This window comes from Ictalurus furcatus, chromosome 6 (genome assembly GCF_023375685.1).
Source record: "Ictalurus furcatus strain D&B chromosome 6, Billie_1.0, whole genome shotgun sequence".
Taxonomy (NCBI): Eukaryota; Metazoa; Chordata; class Actinopteri; order Siluriformes; family Ictaluridae; genus Ictalurus; species Ictalurus furcatus.
Window position 1 is genome coordinate 19,096,015 of NC_071260.1, and position 15,340 is coordinate 19,111,354.

Here is a 15,340-nt window from a genome sequence, read left to right on the forward strand (position 1 = left end):
TATACATACACAACAGCGGCAAGCTCATTTGTAAGCTAGTGTGGTCTATAGGGGAATGTCTCACTGAGGTGAACATAGAGCAGGTCTAGAGAACTGCCTAATTAACCTCCTGCAGAGAAAAACAAAATTCTGATCCACAAAGTGTGATAGGAGGTCATTTGGAATAACTACCAAAACCAGCAGGTGTCTGCTGAATATCACACTTGTACCACAATGTAGGAATGGGTGGGGGGTGTCTGAACAACTGCAGGACTGTGTTCTTGTGTTCAGTTTGTTTAAAAGACAAACACCTCAGTCAAACCAGCAGGGGGCACTATGCTGTCAAACTATGTAGCCAAATCACAGTTTGACATAAAAACATACGAGTTATCCTCAATAACAGTCCTGACAAAGCAGAGCCTACCCTTTTGTTTTCAATCAAATGGCTGTTTAGTATTCATTGTCAATTATTTGGTGGCAAACATTAATGATGGGAAAATGTACAGCACATTAATTCCATTTTCAATCAAACAGCACATTTACATTTACTTATGCAGGTCAATATTAAAGTGCAGTATTCCTCCATGTGTTCATATAATCTGTAAATATTTTATTTGTCATACTCAGCTTTAATAATGCTCGTCATAAATAATTGCTGTTTGGCTGTTTAACAGCAAATAATTAAATAATTTAGTACTGAATGGCCATTTGATTGTAAACCAATGGGTGGTTTCTGCACAGAACTGTGTATGTGTGAAGCTTGTTTTATATATATATATATATATATATATATATATATATATATATATATATATATATATATATATATATATATATATATTTTTTTTTTTTTTTTTTTTCATTCATCCGAGACTATTTATACAAGCAGTGTCAAGTGTGCATTTCAAATATTATCAGTTGCAAATGTTAACAAGGCAAATATGCAACTTGCATGCTCAGAATGCATTACATACTAGAAGTATTCATAAGAATCATTTTTAGAAAAAAGGCACAAATATCATAAATAAATGGTAAAGAGTTGTGAGATATGGGGTCTTACACTTAGTGCTGTTTTTGAGTCTTGGGGTATCTTGGGGATTTTCTGCAAGTCCCGGAGTCAAGTGAGTTCAAGCAGTCCAATGAGTCCTCTCTTCGCTTTGCAGCCTGTAGTGGGTAGAGCTTCTGTCTTTTAAAGTACCAGCCGTCTCCAATGGCGCTGTCTCTTACACTGCCCCGTTGAGAAGCGTAATCTTCAAGTGCCTGTCGAATACAGGAGGGGAAGAATGTCACCCGTGCACACACACACATGCGCGTGAAGACACACATACACAGACAGACACAAACACACACACACACACACAACTTGACTCAGCTCTTCAGTATTTCTCTAATTGTCAGTATAAATTCTCAGTCAGACACTGCTTCATGGAGCAGAACCTGTACACTTAAGACTTCAGCCATGTTTATGGTTTATGGTTATACTGTGCTCACTGTTAAAGATATTGTATAAAGAATATTGCCACTGGCTTTGACCCCCACAGCTGCGACATCCTTTGGCTGGTGGATGTATAATACATTTTGGAGCCTGACCATATTTAAAATTTTTATTCAAAATATTCAATATCTATACAAGAAAATGACGTATTTATTTGTCACATACTGTATACATTACAGCATAGTGAAATTCTCCCCCCCCCTCCACATATTCCAGCTTGTTGGGAATTTAGGGTCAGAGTGCAGGGTCAACAATGATATAGCTGGAGCAGATAGGGTTAAGGTCCTTCTCAATGGCCCAACAGTGGCAGCTTAGCAGTGCTAGGGCTTGAACCCCTGACCTTTTGATCAGTAACCCAAAGTCTTAACCATTAATTCACCAATGCCCAGCCACCACTGCCCTAAATATAAAATATCTATATGTATAATACTGCATAAAATGAACATTGTAAACACAGTGAATGCAGAATATCAACTATGTGCTCATGTTACTGTGTGCTTTAAGATTTCATGCAAACACTTTGCTCCACTCTTAACAGGATTTGTTTGCAATGCCAGAGTGAATATGCTTAAAATTAAATTTTGAGCAGAAACCAGGATTTAGAGCAATATCTGTTTAGAATTCCCTAGGTTAAATGTGCTATACATGTCAAAAGATCAGCAATGTGTTTTTTTCTATTTCACCTTATAAATTGATTTGCCTACTAATCCCTCATAAGCCTTTAGGTTTAGGTAAGCTCCATTATAAAATGGATCAACTTGTGCCTTTCTGTGCAGATTATTATCAGAACCTGAAAATGCAATTACAATAAAGACTCAATACTGTAGCTTCATCACAAAACCTACTTGTAAATCTTTTTGTCAGGAAAGAGAATAGTTGGGTATGAATGTAACTATTAGTGTATTATATTTATCATACAGACAGGTGGGTGATATCAGAAGCATTAATTGTATTTAAGTTGACCCTGAAACCTGCACATGTCTATGCAACCCTTTATTATATATTAGTAGGTAATAAGGAGCCCATAATCCACATACCACTGTTTGGAAACAGTTGAGGTAAAGGTTTTACAGATTCAGAAAAACTAATAAAATCCACTATTAACGATATCCATTCCAGATCGTATTAGTAAAACGATGCATCCCTGTGCAGCTAGTGTATGACATAAGAATCATGAACATTTGACATTAACAGGAATGTGGCAGCATTTACACTTACATTTTTAATCCTCCTGCTGGTCTTCTGATGTCTGCATGAGATAAGAGCTGTATTTTATTAACTGCTCACAGCGTGGGAAAAGGACAATAAAAGAATACAGTGATTCTGACTGAAAGAGCTGGAAAGTGAGAGCACAATCCAAATGGTGCCAGGCTCCCCTCACAACCCTGCACAAAAGGATCCATGTGAGTGCAGGATGGCAGAAAAACACAGTCACTCTCACCAGCCTATATACACAGGCCTTACACAACTACAACAGCAAAGTGGTAACCACATTAATACATACAACCTGAACATTCACAAGTGTGGCCACTCCTAAATAAAATCATAATAAAAATTCTTTGTCACATAAGGTTTCAAAGGGCAACCATAAACTTAACTGACATAGTAGAATTGGACCCAGGAGCCTCCACTGGACTGCAAATTATCTGCTCTTCCTTAGTCCTTTCTGTCACCTCAGTGACATGTATAAGAACATTAATAAAAGCTAAAGAGGCAGATTGTAGGATTTTTATGCACTCTTATGTACTTCCAATCACCGCACATAACAACTCCTGACACTGGCTCTCATTTCCCAGTGTGTTTTTAGTAAGGTACAGGCTACACAACAAGGCTTAAACCTTTAACTTCTCTGCTTATTATTCAGCTATTCACCTTAAGGCATATTATTCAGTAACTACAATTAAACTAAAGAATGTAGATGCAACAGTGGGGAATTTTGTATTTGGTTATTCTGGGAGTGTAAAGGGCTAAATAACTTTGAAAAGAAAAGCCACACACAGTGTGACTAGACCATCTCCATATGGTACATTCTTTGAGACGTTAGGAATACAATAGCAGGAGCAGCACATGCCAGGGAACCTTTGAAGTGATAACAGTGGTACAGCTGGATGAACCTGCTAGAAAAGCATGAACTTCACATATCGTGCCAATGGAAAATCAATTACTCAACAGTGGCAGCGTTCCAACACCCCGTAACACTGATTTTTCGAATGAAACAAAACTCATCAACACATTGTAACAAGGTTAATCTCTGGCCTGATATCTAAAATCAGAATTTCAGCCAGTCAGATCTGAAGATAATGATGGTGCTTTGTGGCCTGTGGCTTTTCAGCAGTAGGTGAACAAACACAACAGGTGCTTTGAAGTAAATTAAACAAGGTATTCAGTCAACCAGATAATACAGATTTATTGCTCCAATAAAACTTGTGAGGGGGGAAGAAATTCGTCTCCCTTTCATAGGTTGTAACAAAGTCCACACTGGATGTTGGTGTGGAAATTTCAGGAACAATTTACATCAGCACAGACTGCCTAATATTAATTTAAGTGTTCTGCAAAAGCTAAAGATTTCCCTGGGGAATGAGTCCAGAATAAAGGAAAGGTTTCTGCTCTGAATCCTAGGGGCCTGACTGTGGACTCACATGATCAGCTCATGTGAAAAAGAGATATAAAAATGGATTTAAATGGAGTGCTGTACTGTCTCTCAGCCACATACACAATACTCCATTTCATATTTCTGATGGGCTGAAAAAGGAGTGGGGAAAAGGAGATAATAGCAAAAGAAAAGTGATAAATACTTAATGAAACAGCTATATAATTGTGGGCATTTATGTGAAACCACTATAACAATCATAGATGGTCCACAAATACATGCTCTACCACCTTATCATGACACTTGCAGCTCCATTGGTTTTATGGGTTGTGTATGTTGCCATCCAAGACCAAGGAAAATGCTTGTAAGGGGGAAAATGCTATTTCCTTCCCTTAAAAGAAAACCACGGGAAAAACCTTATCTTAGATGTAATGGTTTTCAGATTTTACAAGCATATTAAATGGGGTAAAACCATTAATTAAACCTTTGGGACAACATTAAATTATTTTTCTTTGTACAGAACATTGGACATATTTTTATCCATTAAATGATTTGATGCTTTATCAATAGAATCTGTGTTTGAAATAGAAGATGTGCTAAGACTATATGTGATGTCTACTTAAATATCTACTTCATACAGATGGCCTGAGAAAGGCAAATGAGAATGCAAATTCTGATTATTAATCTTGAGCGTTTTTAAGAAAAAATGGGCCTATAACATACAACACAGCTTACTTCTTTTTCATTTCAAATGAAAACCTTCCATTTTTTAAATGTTGACCTAAAGTTGAAATGGGAAAATTCCTCTTGACTCATTATGCAATGAGTACTCGTCGAATTCACAACCCCTCAATTAGACAACCGTAGTCATACAGATAAAAACAGTGGCATATACTTCCATCCAGATGCATACAGATACAAATATTATAAAATCACTATTATAACTCATTTCTAACTCATTCCTTGTCTATGCAATCATGGATAGAGCAGGTGGATGTCCAAACCACCGAAGCCCATGCAAATGCTCTGTATGTGTACAAGACAGACAGACTGCTTTAAGGGTGAGGCAACCCATTCACTTATGAATGATATGAATGTCTGGTTTTCAAGTTTAAGTATGGCATTGCTTGTGTTCTGGTCATAGTGTATAGTGCTTGTAAAGAATGTTATTCTTTCACATGCCAGTCAAACCTCACCAAGCCCTACCAAGCAATGCGATGTGAGAATAGGCAGGAATTTTTTTTTTTATAAAATGCGAATACTTCCATTCAGAACAATTTTTTGTCAATTTGTTGTCAGTAAAAGGGTGTGTGTGCATGCATGCATGCATACAATATATATTAACCCTGCCTACTGAGCTATTAAGACTTCATGGCACTGCTCATTAACACTCAGCTGGTAAATAATTATCTCCAGTTAAATTTTCCATTTATCATCAGTCATGTTGATGTCAAACACTTCTTCCTAATAGCTCACATCTTGTCCATGTATAAACACATAAGCTGTGAAGACACTAATATGTCCCTGAAGGTTTATTTTTTCAAGAGAGTTGTTCAAGAGGCCCAACACCCATACACAACCCAACCCTCCTGTGTGCCCATTTATGACACAGCCTATTCACCAAAATCCTTCCCTTCACAATTATGCAATGCATAACTCCATCAGTGCTCTTGTGATAGTGATGACCATACAGAACTACACACCCAAAGAGCAAACACTGTATTCATCAAGGCATCTGCCCTTCCTTTTCACTCAAGTATCAAATTTCAATAGTTTGAATGCCTCTGAAGTGAGAGGGCAGACATAAAATGATTTGAAAATCAAATGAAGACAAACCCAGCGCACAGACAAGACATGAAAAACTTTTGACAAATACTATAAGACTGGTAAAAGCTTTACTGAAGGTTACTTTACTAATGATGGATTAAAATGATCTAATGTTCCATAAAAATGATTGGTTGCTTTTGAGAGACAGCTCTAGGTGTGTAGTTACATAATTCAACTTGCATACCAGACTCTTTTATATATTTTAAAAGATATTTCATAATTTCTTAAGTTACATGCTAATTATTGTTTAAGAAATATCTAAGTATGACCTAAACAGAAAATATGTAGCTTAAAAATAAAAGTAGCAAAAAAAAATTCCCTAGACGACGACAAAGAAGGAACATATAATTACTTAATACTAATTACTAAACATAAAATGAAATAGAGAATGTAATTATCTATTTATCTCTCTAAATATATCTGGGGGGCGAAAGGGGAAATCTGTGAAGTGGACTTTGAGTACAGGACTACACTGACCCAAGCGCAAAGTTCATATGGCACTTTTAATTTTCATTGTCATTATATGAAACAGCAACAAAGACCTCTGAACTATGATACAGTAATAATATGATCTAACATTTCACCAAGATGTGTTCAGGCCATAGTCCAGTAACTCCCATTAACTTAAAATGTGATTATCAGCTATTACTGGTTGAAGATGCCTGTAAAGGGACAGTGAGGCATTTGATTGACATTACCTACATCATATAAATGTTGAAATGTTTAATCTCTCTGGTTAATAGTCATCTCGTCATCATAAAGCATATTATTCAGTAATTATTATCAATTATTCAGTAACTACCCAAGAACTAATAGTATGCACTTCCAAGTAAGTCTGAGCCTGGTGATAAATGTTACTAGGTGAAGAGATTAAGTTTTTCCTGCAATTTAGGCATCAAATCAAGGTATATTTGTTCCTAATCCACATATAAAGACACTACACAAGTTGACATATGCTGACATTTTAGTAGAATAAAGCAAAGGAGAAGCCCAGATGCTTATGACTGGAAGCTGCCTATCCTGAGATACCTGCTTTTCATGGTCTGATGAGTAATGATGCAATAATGCACTGGACAGTTCCTTATATTAACATCTCCTTCTGTTGCCATCTGGGTGCTATGAAAAACCTTTTCTTTTTTTGCTAGCAAAGAACTGGGAAGATGGCAGAGTTGTATTAAGGCCATAGTTTTAAGTTCTCTGAGCGAGTCAAAAGCAAGCACACTGTCGATATGGATTCATTATGCACACTAAAGTGCACTACATGCCTATATGGCTATAAATCCATAACGAAATTCAGTCATTACTAATTATCCAGTAATTGGTTATTAACGATCGATCATCTGAAAAGCAGAAGAAATTATATAAGCTTCCCATTTGACATGTCCAGCCTATTCTTGCTTCAGGTTTCAATTTAAGAGATGTCATGAAAAACATAAAAGGCTGTTGTTTATAAAGTGTAAACATAAGCACGAACCTAAAGCAACACAATAAGAGTGTTTAAAAAAAAAAAAAAACAAGCTAAAAAACAACCCACTAATCATGTCTTACCCCAACTATCAAAAAGTGACCTTTCCATTCTATAATTAGAAGCAATACCCTGCCTACACTGAAAGAGACCTGACAGTGAACAGGCACAATACCACACACACACACACACACACACACACACACACACACACACACACACACACACACACATACACACACAGAAACCACAGGGAGCAGATAAACCACAGCTGATCAGTGTGGTTGCTAGGGCTAGGAAGGTGTGGCATGGTTACCGTCATTAGCAAAGCTCACTTTGTTGTACTTAGCTCACAGTTGTGACACTGACCACACTTTAACTTAGGTGAGAAAACAAAACAGAAATGCATAGCTTATAATAGTTCAATTATGAATTATCTAATAGTTCTCTTTATTAAGAACTGTGTATTTTAAATAATTGCATAATTAATTAATAAGTTCATGTCCTGCTCAGTTATTGCAAAGAAGTGAGCAAAGGGTCAAGCTGTCACAATAATTAATACACAGAGAACACTTGTGTTGCTTTACATAAACAAGACAGCATTGCTCGCATGGTGAACATGTTAGTGCAGGACCACCCAGAGACACACCTGTCAAAGAACTGAACAGGTTGTTCAACATGCCATGTTTGTTTCACTCTAGTCGCAGGTGAGGAGCAAATTCAACTCTGAGGCTAAAACAGCTTGATGAAACAGCTTGATGAAACACATACAACAAAACAATGCGACCTTGAGGGAATCTCTAACCTCCTTCAGTCTATAATCTCCTGATAGGCCAAGTCAAGACTCTAATTTCATATCAGTGACAGTGATTTGGCACTCACTTCCTTTCTGATGTAATTAAAGGTCGTCTTTTTCCAAACAAAATAAGCTAATCTTAAACTTTGGGTTAGAATACAAAAAAAAGTGACAAAAACTGCAACACCTCTACCTAAAGATTGTTTAACTGAATTTCAGAGCACAAGCTGTAGATGTGATTATCAACTGAGTTAAATTTAAACCAAGGGTCAGTAGCACAAGATCATTTTACATGGACATGTGGACAGCACTGGCTATCTGTCAACACGTTCTAAGCCATAACAGGATTCAAACATTTTTAACAATGTCGCAGCAGTTGATAGAGGGTCAAACTTAGATACATTAAATATTCAAACAAAATATACCCGATTAAACTCATTAAAACAAAATTTACCTGACAGTTGCACTTGTGTATATGTCCTACAGGTCCCCAGGATGAAAAAGAAGGGCTTCTTTAAGTCCAGGCACAAGCCTTAAGAAGGATGTTGATGTTGTCCTGTCGAGAGTGAATATGTGCCAAACGTCTGTGTCAGTCTGTAATCATACAGGAATTCTCTGTACACACAGTTCAGAAATCATTGCATCCAAAGTTCAGAGCTTCTGTGAGGTCAGCTGGGGGTGGAGAAGATGTACCTCAGGTAGCAAATAAAATGACATTACAGAAAGAAGGCAGAGCTTGCTCAGTCCGTGACAGATGTGTGGGAGGAGGAGCTTGGCCTTGGGACAAAGTTGAGAGGTTGTCTAATCACAAGTCTCGCAAAGGCCCCTCCCACAGTCATGCAAGGCACTCAAATACATTTTATGACCCGCCTTACAGGCACACAGACACACAAGCATAAGTGTATATGCTCTTCTCACACCCAGAAACTGTCATTGCACACTGCCATGACATACCTGTGGCAGCAGCAGGGGGTGGATTATTTTGGAGACTGTGGTTGCTATGACAGTGAACAGGTGACTGACATGCAAACTATTTTACCCCTAAGCAATTGTTCCATTGGGTTTGCATGCATTAGAAATCCTGTTTCAGCTGGCTGTACACATTATGCGCATGCACACACAATATAATGCATAGTGTTTCTGCATTAGGTTACAGATATAACTTTAGATCTGTCAGGTTAATTGTGTTTTCTATTTTGTTTTGCATTATCTGTGCAAATCTGTCTGTGTGGATTAAAACCTGAAATAATTACAGGGTGATTTGGGTGCTTTAACCCATATGCATAGGTTCGGGTAGCGATGGTACGACATGTGATAGTGGAAATATACCGGTCAATATTTGCGCTTTTAGTGAAGGTTAAAACAAATGACAGTTTTGCCACAGACCCTTAGGCATCATCACATTCTACAGTCAGACTGAGTAACGTTCTTGTAGAAGCAGGTTTCAACTAGAGGTGTTTCTGGTATAGTTTTTTGTTGTTGTTTTTTTAATCCCACTCACACCCACATCTCAAGGAATTATGACCAATCCCACCTGCTTCTTCAGAAAATCTGAACAATTCTGCCTGCTCAAGCAGTTATTATTTTTTCTTGCACCTGTCCATGATATTTTCTAATAAACTGAATTGGTTATTTCCCAAAATACAGACAAATGATTAATTTAAATCAAGGCATCCCTGACCAAGATAAAGCATTTATGGTAGATGAATGAATGAGCATGGTAATTGTGTCGCATACTGTTGCACAAATAATCTACCATGTCTAATATACTAATGAATTGTGCCTGCATTAAAATAAAAGCTACCCACTCTCACAACTTTTTTCACTAGTGCAAACCTCTAGTTTGAAATCGTTACCCAATCAGGGATTGAAAGAACTAATGAATGGAGTGTAAGTATCTTATAGCTAGCTGAATATATTATGCTAGTTCTTTTCAATTTTAAAAGGAAACTATTAAAAGGAAAGATTTCTCTTGCGTTCTTCTCATAAAAGATACTATCCTAGCTAACTATTAGCTAGGATAATGTTTAGCAATAAGTATTGTGTCTATGGGCATTCTTTTTAGCTAGATAGCTGTAATGTTAGATAGATAAACTGGCTCCTATAGGCAAAGTTGTTCTTTGTCGTCATAATGAGAATTTGTTACTAACTGTAGCTTCCATTTCAAGCAGTTTCTACACATGTAATATATGATCATTGTTGACGTTATGCATTGACATGAAAATTGTTGTTAAAGTTAAGTTCAAATGATGTAGCTATGACATTTGGTGACACATTAGCTAACATAAATTTGCATTATTCTAGCTAATCTGTTTTGCGAGCAAATGTAAAAAGTGCCTATGCCAAATATGTGCTTTAAAACTTTGATAGGAAGACAGGGTAACCTCATTTTCATGTGTCCCACCAAACTTTCAACAGAAACCTACACAAATGTTTCAACTCGGATTAAAGTATAATAAATTAACTGGCCACAGATTGACAAAAATAGCTAAGTTTAAAAATCAGGCTACTTTGCATCACTGCCCATTCGACAAAGAATTTGTATTTTTCTTAGCCCTAGTTTTTGTATTTAATATTAATAAAAGTACAAAAAAGTACAGCTCTAGGACTCAGGTGTAGTAAAGGAAATTAAAAAAAATAATAATCAAGAGAGGTCATACAGGTAGCATACTGGGAGGACCTAAATAGCTAGACACGGTGTTCTGTACATTCCTTTTCCTGTGACTTATATCTGAATGTAAACTATGCTGAAAATAACATAATTGGTGAATTCCCAATCACACCCATTTAATCTATGACATTACTGTAGTGGTAAATAATTCCTAAGGTAATTTAAGATGGACAATTCCCACGGAGTGGGCCTTTTATTAGACTCCAGCAGGCCTGGCATATGAAACCCAGTTCTACTTGAACATAATTAAAACTCAGCTGTAAAACAAAACATGCAGAGATAATGATTCTTTTTGGGGGGGAAAAAACGCTCACTTTGTAGTCAGAAGATATAATACTGTGAAAAATTCTGCACCCATCCAACAATTATAATCCACATAGGAATGTAGTCTATTCAAAAGTAATTATTAAGTGGTCAGTGTGTTAAGTCAAATGTAAATAACCTTAAGTGTTAACAGAAGTGACTTATAATCGCCTCATAGGGCTCAAGTGTGTACACCAAAGTACACTAAAATCCTTACCTGAAAACAAGCCACAGCATACTGAAACCAGTTTAACTGTGTATTATCAGTCATCATGTCAAAGTATCCTAGCAAATGTGGAAGAACATGCTCTAACACCCTGACGCTTGTGTGTAATTACAAAAACACAATAAAACTCCATCGTAAAATTATAATAAACGTTTGACATTAGTTTATGGAGTAAACACATCTGGTGGTCTGTGGAAAAAAATCTATTAAAATAATCCCTTTTGCCAGTGGTGAGGTTTGATTCAGATATATCCACCCAGCTCAATTATAGCCTGTTTACAGAGCTCGGAGCTATGTGCAATGATCTCTCAGCTCAACCTCTATGTAAGGACTATGCAGAATGACTTTTTTAATGCGGCCCCAGGAGTACACCACATAAGTGTAGGTTTCCTCTCCAGATTTTTAAAAGGAGGATCAGCTATGTGATGGGACAGAGAGGAAACCCACAGCTTTGGCATTTGCTGGAACATAGAACCCTCTACCATGGAAACCTGGTCCACGGACAAACCGAAACAAACTCATGGATAACGTGACAGCTCGCAAGTCAATGTCAATAAATTAAAATTGGAAAGAATGAGAGTCTTACCATAATAAACCTTCATTATTCAAGATTTATAGCCTATGAATGTGAATGATATGACAGTAATTGTGATTATATGATTTCAGAGGCCTGAATAAGGGGAAAAATAAATTCCACCAGTCATAAACACAGGCAAATAGAGAGTTCTGTGTTCATGGCACATTTTTGTTCCAGTTCAGGATCTCAACATAGAGCCATTCAAATGGATGTTTAGTACAGTAAAAATATACTCTAAATTGGGTATGTTTTTAAATGTTTTCTTTAGCATGCCTGTGTGAGGGTATTTTAATTCCCAGTTGAAAGTTTATACTTGGTAAATTTCAGGTTTGGATCTATCTCACGGAAATACCACTGTAATGTTTTTTGGGCATGGAGATGCTTATCCAGGTTTACCTTGGTAAATATCCTGCTGTTTTAAAGAGTAATGGGCACCAAATAATATGACATATAATATGACATGCTTTGCCACAATTTTGGCTTGACCCAGGTCTTTGGGCAACATTTGTGTACTTTAGAAAAGGTCAAATATTACAGTGTTTATTTTATTTTATTTTTTAAATAAATACGGTAGTTAATGTTGGTTAAAATAGCTCAGTCACCTACTCAAGCTTTTCCTCTTTTCTTTCTCAACTTTTTTCTAAACCCCAACGTTTTTTCTTTCTACATTTCCATAATAAGCAAATTGATATAATTGTAATAAGGGTAGATAATATGTGATATTTCTACATTTTTATTCACTTAGTCTTACTGTGGTTGGTTCAGCTGCATACTTTTAGAGCACCAATGGATGAAACAGGGTGTGTTCGAGTGCGTAATTATGCTTGCACTTAAAAAATGCAATAAAAAAACAGGAACTCACCAGGCCAGCAGTAGGTGTGGAAACTCTGCTAATAATCTTGATTATGCCTGGCTTGATCTCGTTAACTAGACTGGAAGGAGGGAAAGAATGAGCAATCTCACAAACATACTGATGCACTGTAAGGTCCACCTAAATGTGTTTATGGCCTCCATTAATGTTTAATATGCGCCTTTGACTTACAAAACCATCTGACCAAAACCAAATTGAGCTTCTGTTTGTACGGGTTGCTATTAAACAATCCAGAATATGCTCATTTTACTGTAAACATCTGAATCCAAAAAATAAATGTTAGCCTATTGGGACATTCATTCTTTATTCAGATAGAACCTTACAATACTAACATCACAATACAGTATGTACTATATATCTTTACCATGTGACTTTTCTGAATGTTAAAAAAATACATTTAAAGATGTGTACATCATAATATGTGCAATGTATCACTCTGTGCAGTACTTTGATATGGATCAAATTAGAGATGCACCGATGTATCGGTCAATAATCGGTATCGGCCAATAAAGGCAATTTTTCACGCTATCAGCCATTAGTTTAAAAACTTCTGATGATCAGGACCGATTATATCCTGTCAATCAAAAGAGGGCGGGAAAACACACTGATTTTGTGCTGTGCGTAAAGATGATGTCTCATGTGTGGAATGATGACAAAACTGCAGTTTGTAATCTTTGCACTGCTAAAATATTACACTGGACGCTGCAGCAGTGAAATGGGAGTTTCGGCGTCGAGTCTACATTTTTTTGGGCGCGCTGCTCGCACTGAATTAAAGCACCATTACACCATTGAAAGATTTAAATGAAGATGAGTTGACAAAAAAGTGTATATTGAACAGAAAAATATATGTGTAGAGTAGTATATTTCATAACCAGTTAATGTTAATATATATAAAAAGTTTATATTATATATTACCAGTTTGATGTCAGTGATGGAGTAGAAATGCTTTTGTTTGTGGTGAGTGAATATGAGACTAACAGGAGGTTTTTTAGAATTCAGTCAGTTAATAAGAATTAATAACATTCAATAAGTTGAGAAATCTTACTTTAATCTTTAATGTGTTAATGTTAATTAGAGTAATGTGTTTTCTGTTTATGAGACCAGTTACTGTGAAACTACTTGTTGAAATGGAGAGAATAGTGTTTTTATTTGTATTTCTTTCAGAATTGTGGAATAAATTATTATTAATTTAAAAGAAGGCATAAAAGGCAGAACTATCTGTATCGGCCGATATCACTCTGAATAATCGGTTATTGGTATCGGCTGAGAAAGTATTTAGTATCAGTGCATCTCTAGATCAAATACTTTGATATGAATATCCTGTGATGTAACACAGCCGTTACTGACTCAGACTAATCAAGCAGCAGAACATGTGCAACAAGAAGTTTCAGGAGGGAGCAGCGAGCAGTTGCGATGTAAAAACTGCTCTCATCAGGATGCTGACTCACAGATGTGACACCAGGGTGTCGATCCAGAAATGCTGCTGCCCACGCATCAGCCCAAAAGTGCCCTGTTACGAACAGAAACAGACCTAAAAACCCTGAGCTTGCACTAGCCCTGACAAAACCTCACCTTCACTGAACAGCCGAATCTCACTCACAGCATGTTATGCCATTCAGATTTCTGAGCACAGTGACCGTGAAACATTTAAATAACAACTGTCCCTCACATGCTTCCCTATCACCATTGATATTATCTACAGTGTGCATGTTTTCTAATGTTGTGCTCAGCTGTGTCTAAATCCTATGAGCTAAAGTTGGTTGCTTTTAATGCCCTAACCCAGAATTACTGGAATGGGCAGAACAGTTTTCAGTACAACAGCGACAGAGCTATTCAGACAACAACAAAAACAATACAACACCCAGAAAAATATGCCCTTTTACTATTGTCTCTACACAGCCTGTTTTACATTGGCTATGGTGAGATTTAAGGCATTCCTGATTTTAATGTAAGAGAAGAGATACTATAGAGATTTTAACAGAGAGGACAGCCACATAATAGGATACCTATTATATAAGGTATAATATAATAATAGGTATATAACAGGTATATACCTAATAATCGGTATGTAACCTAAGGGACATACAAGGCACAGAAACAATTTCTATGCATTACATGAAAATAATCATTTCTCTGGAACACCAGAGAATACACTGTTGCATACAATACTGAGATGATGCTTAAACTTTTTAGCAGTTGTTGCAATGGGGAAAACAGTTCTGAGAGCTCACAACAAAACTAAATCAACACATGTTAATGGGATCTACTTGATGAGCTGCACCATAAAGCTAGCAGAGAAACAGTGTTACTTACCAACACAAAGAAGTCCATTCTGGAGAGAACTCCGGAAGTCTCTGCTCCTAAACCTCTTCTTAGTAACCACATGTACAGTCAGAACAAACACAGGAAGCTACAGTAGGTGAGAAGGTAAAATGTGCAATAGGAACGATTTTCCATACTTTGAGCTGCTATCCTAAACTGACCCACACACCAACACGGTGTAGCTTCTGGAGCAGAGGCTTGGCTCACTTGGTTCACCT

General features: G+C 36.8%; 1 pseudogene; it reads right to left on the reverse strand.

The window, feature by feature from the left end:
* Nucleotides 1-1,040: 1,040 nt before the first annotated feature.
* On the reverse strand, nt 1,041-15,131 carry LOC128609363 (LIM domain only protein 7-like; annotated as a pseudogene).
* Nucleotides 15,132-15,340: the final 209 nt, after the last annotated feature.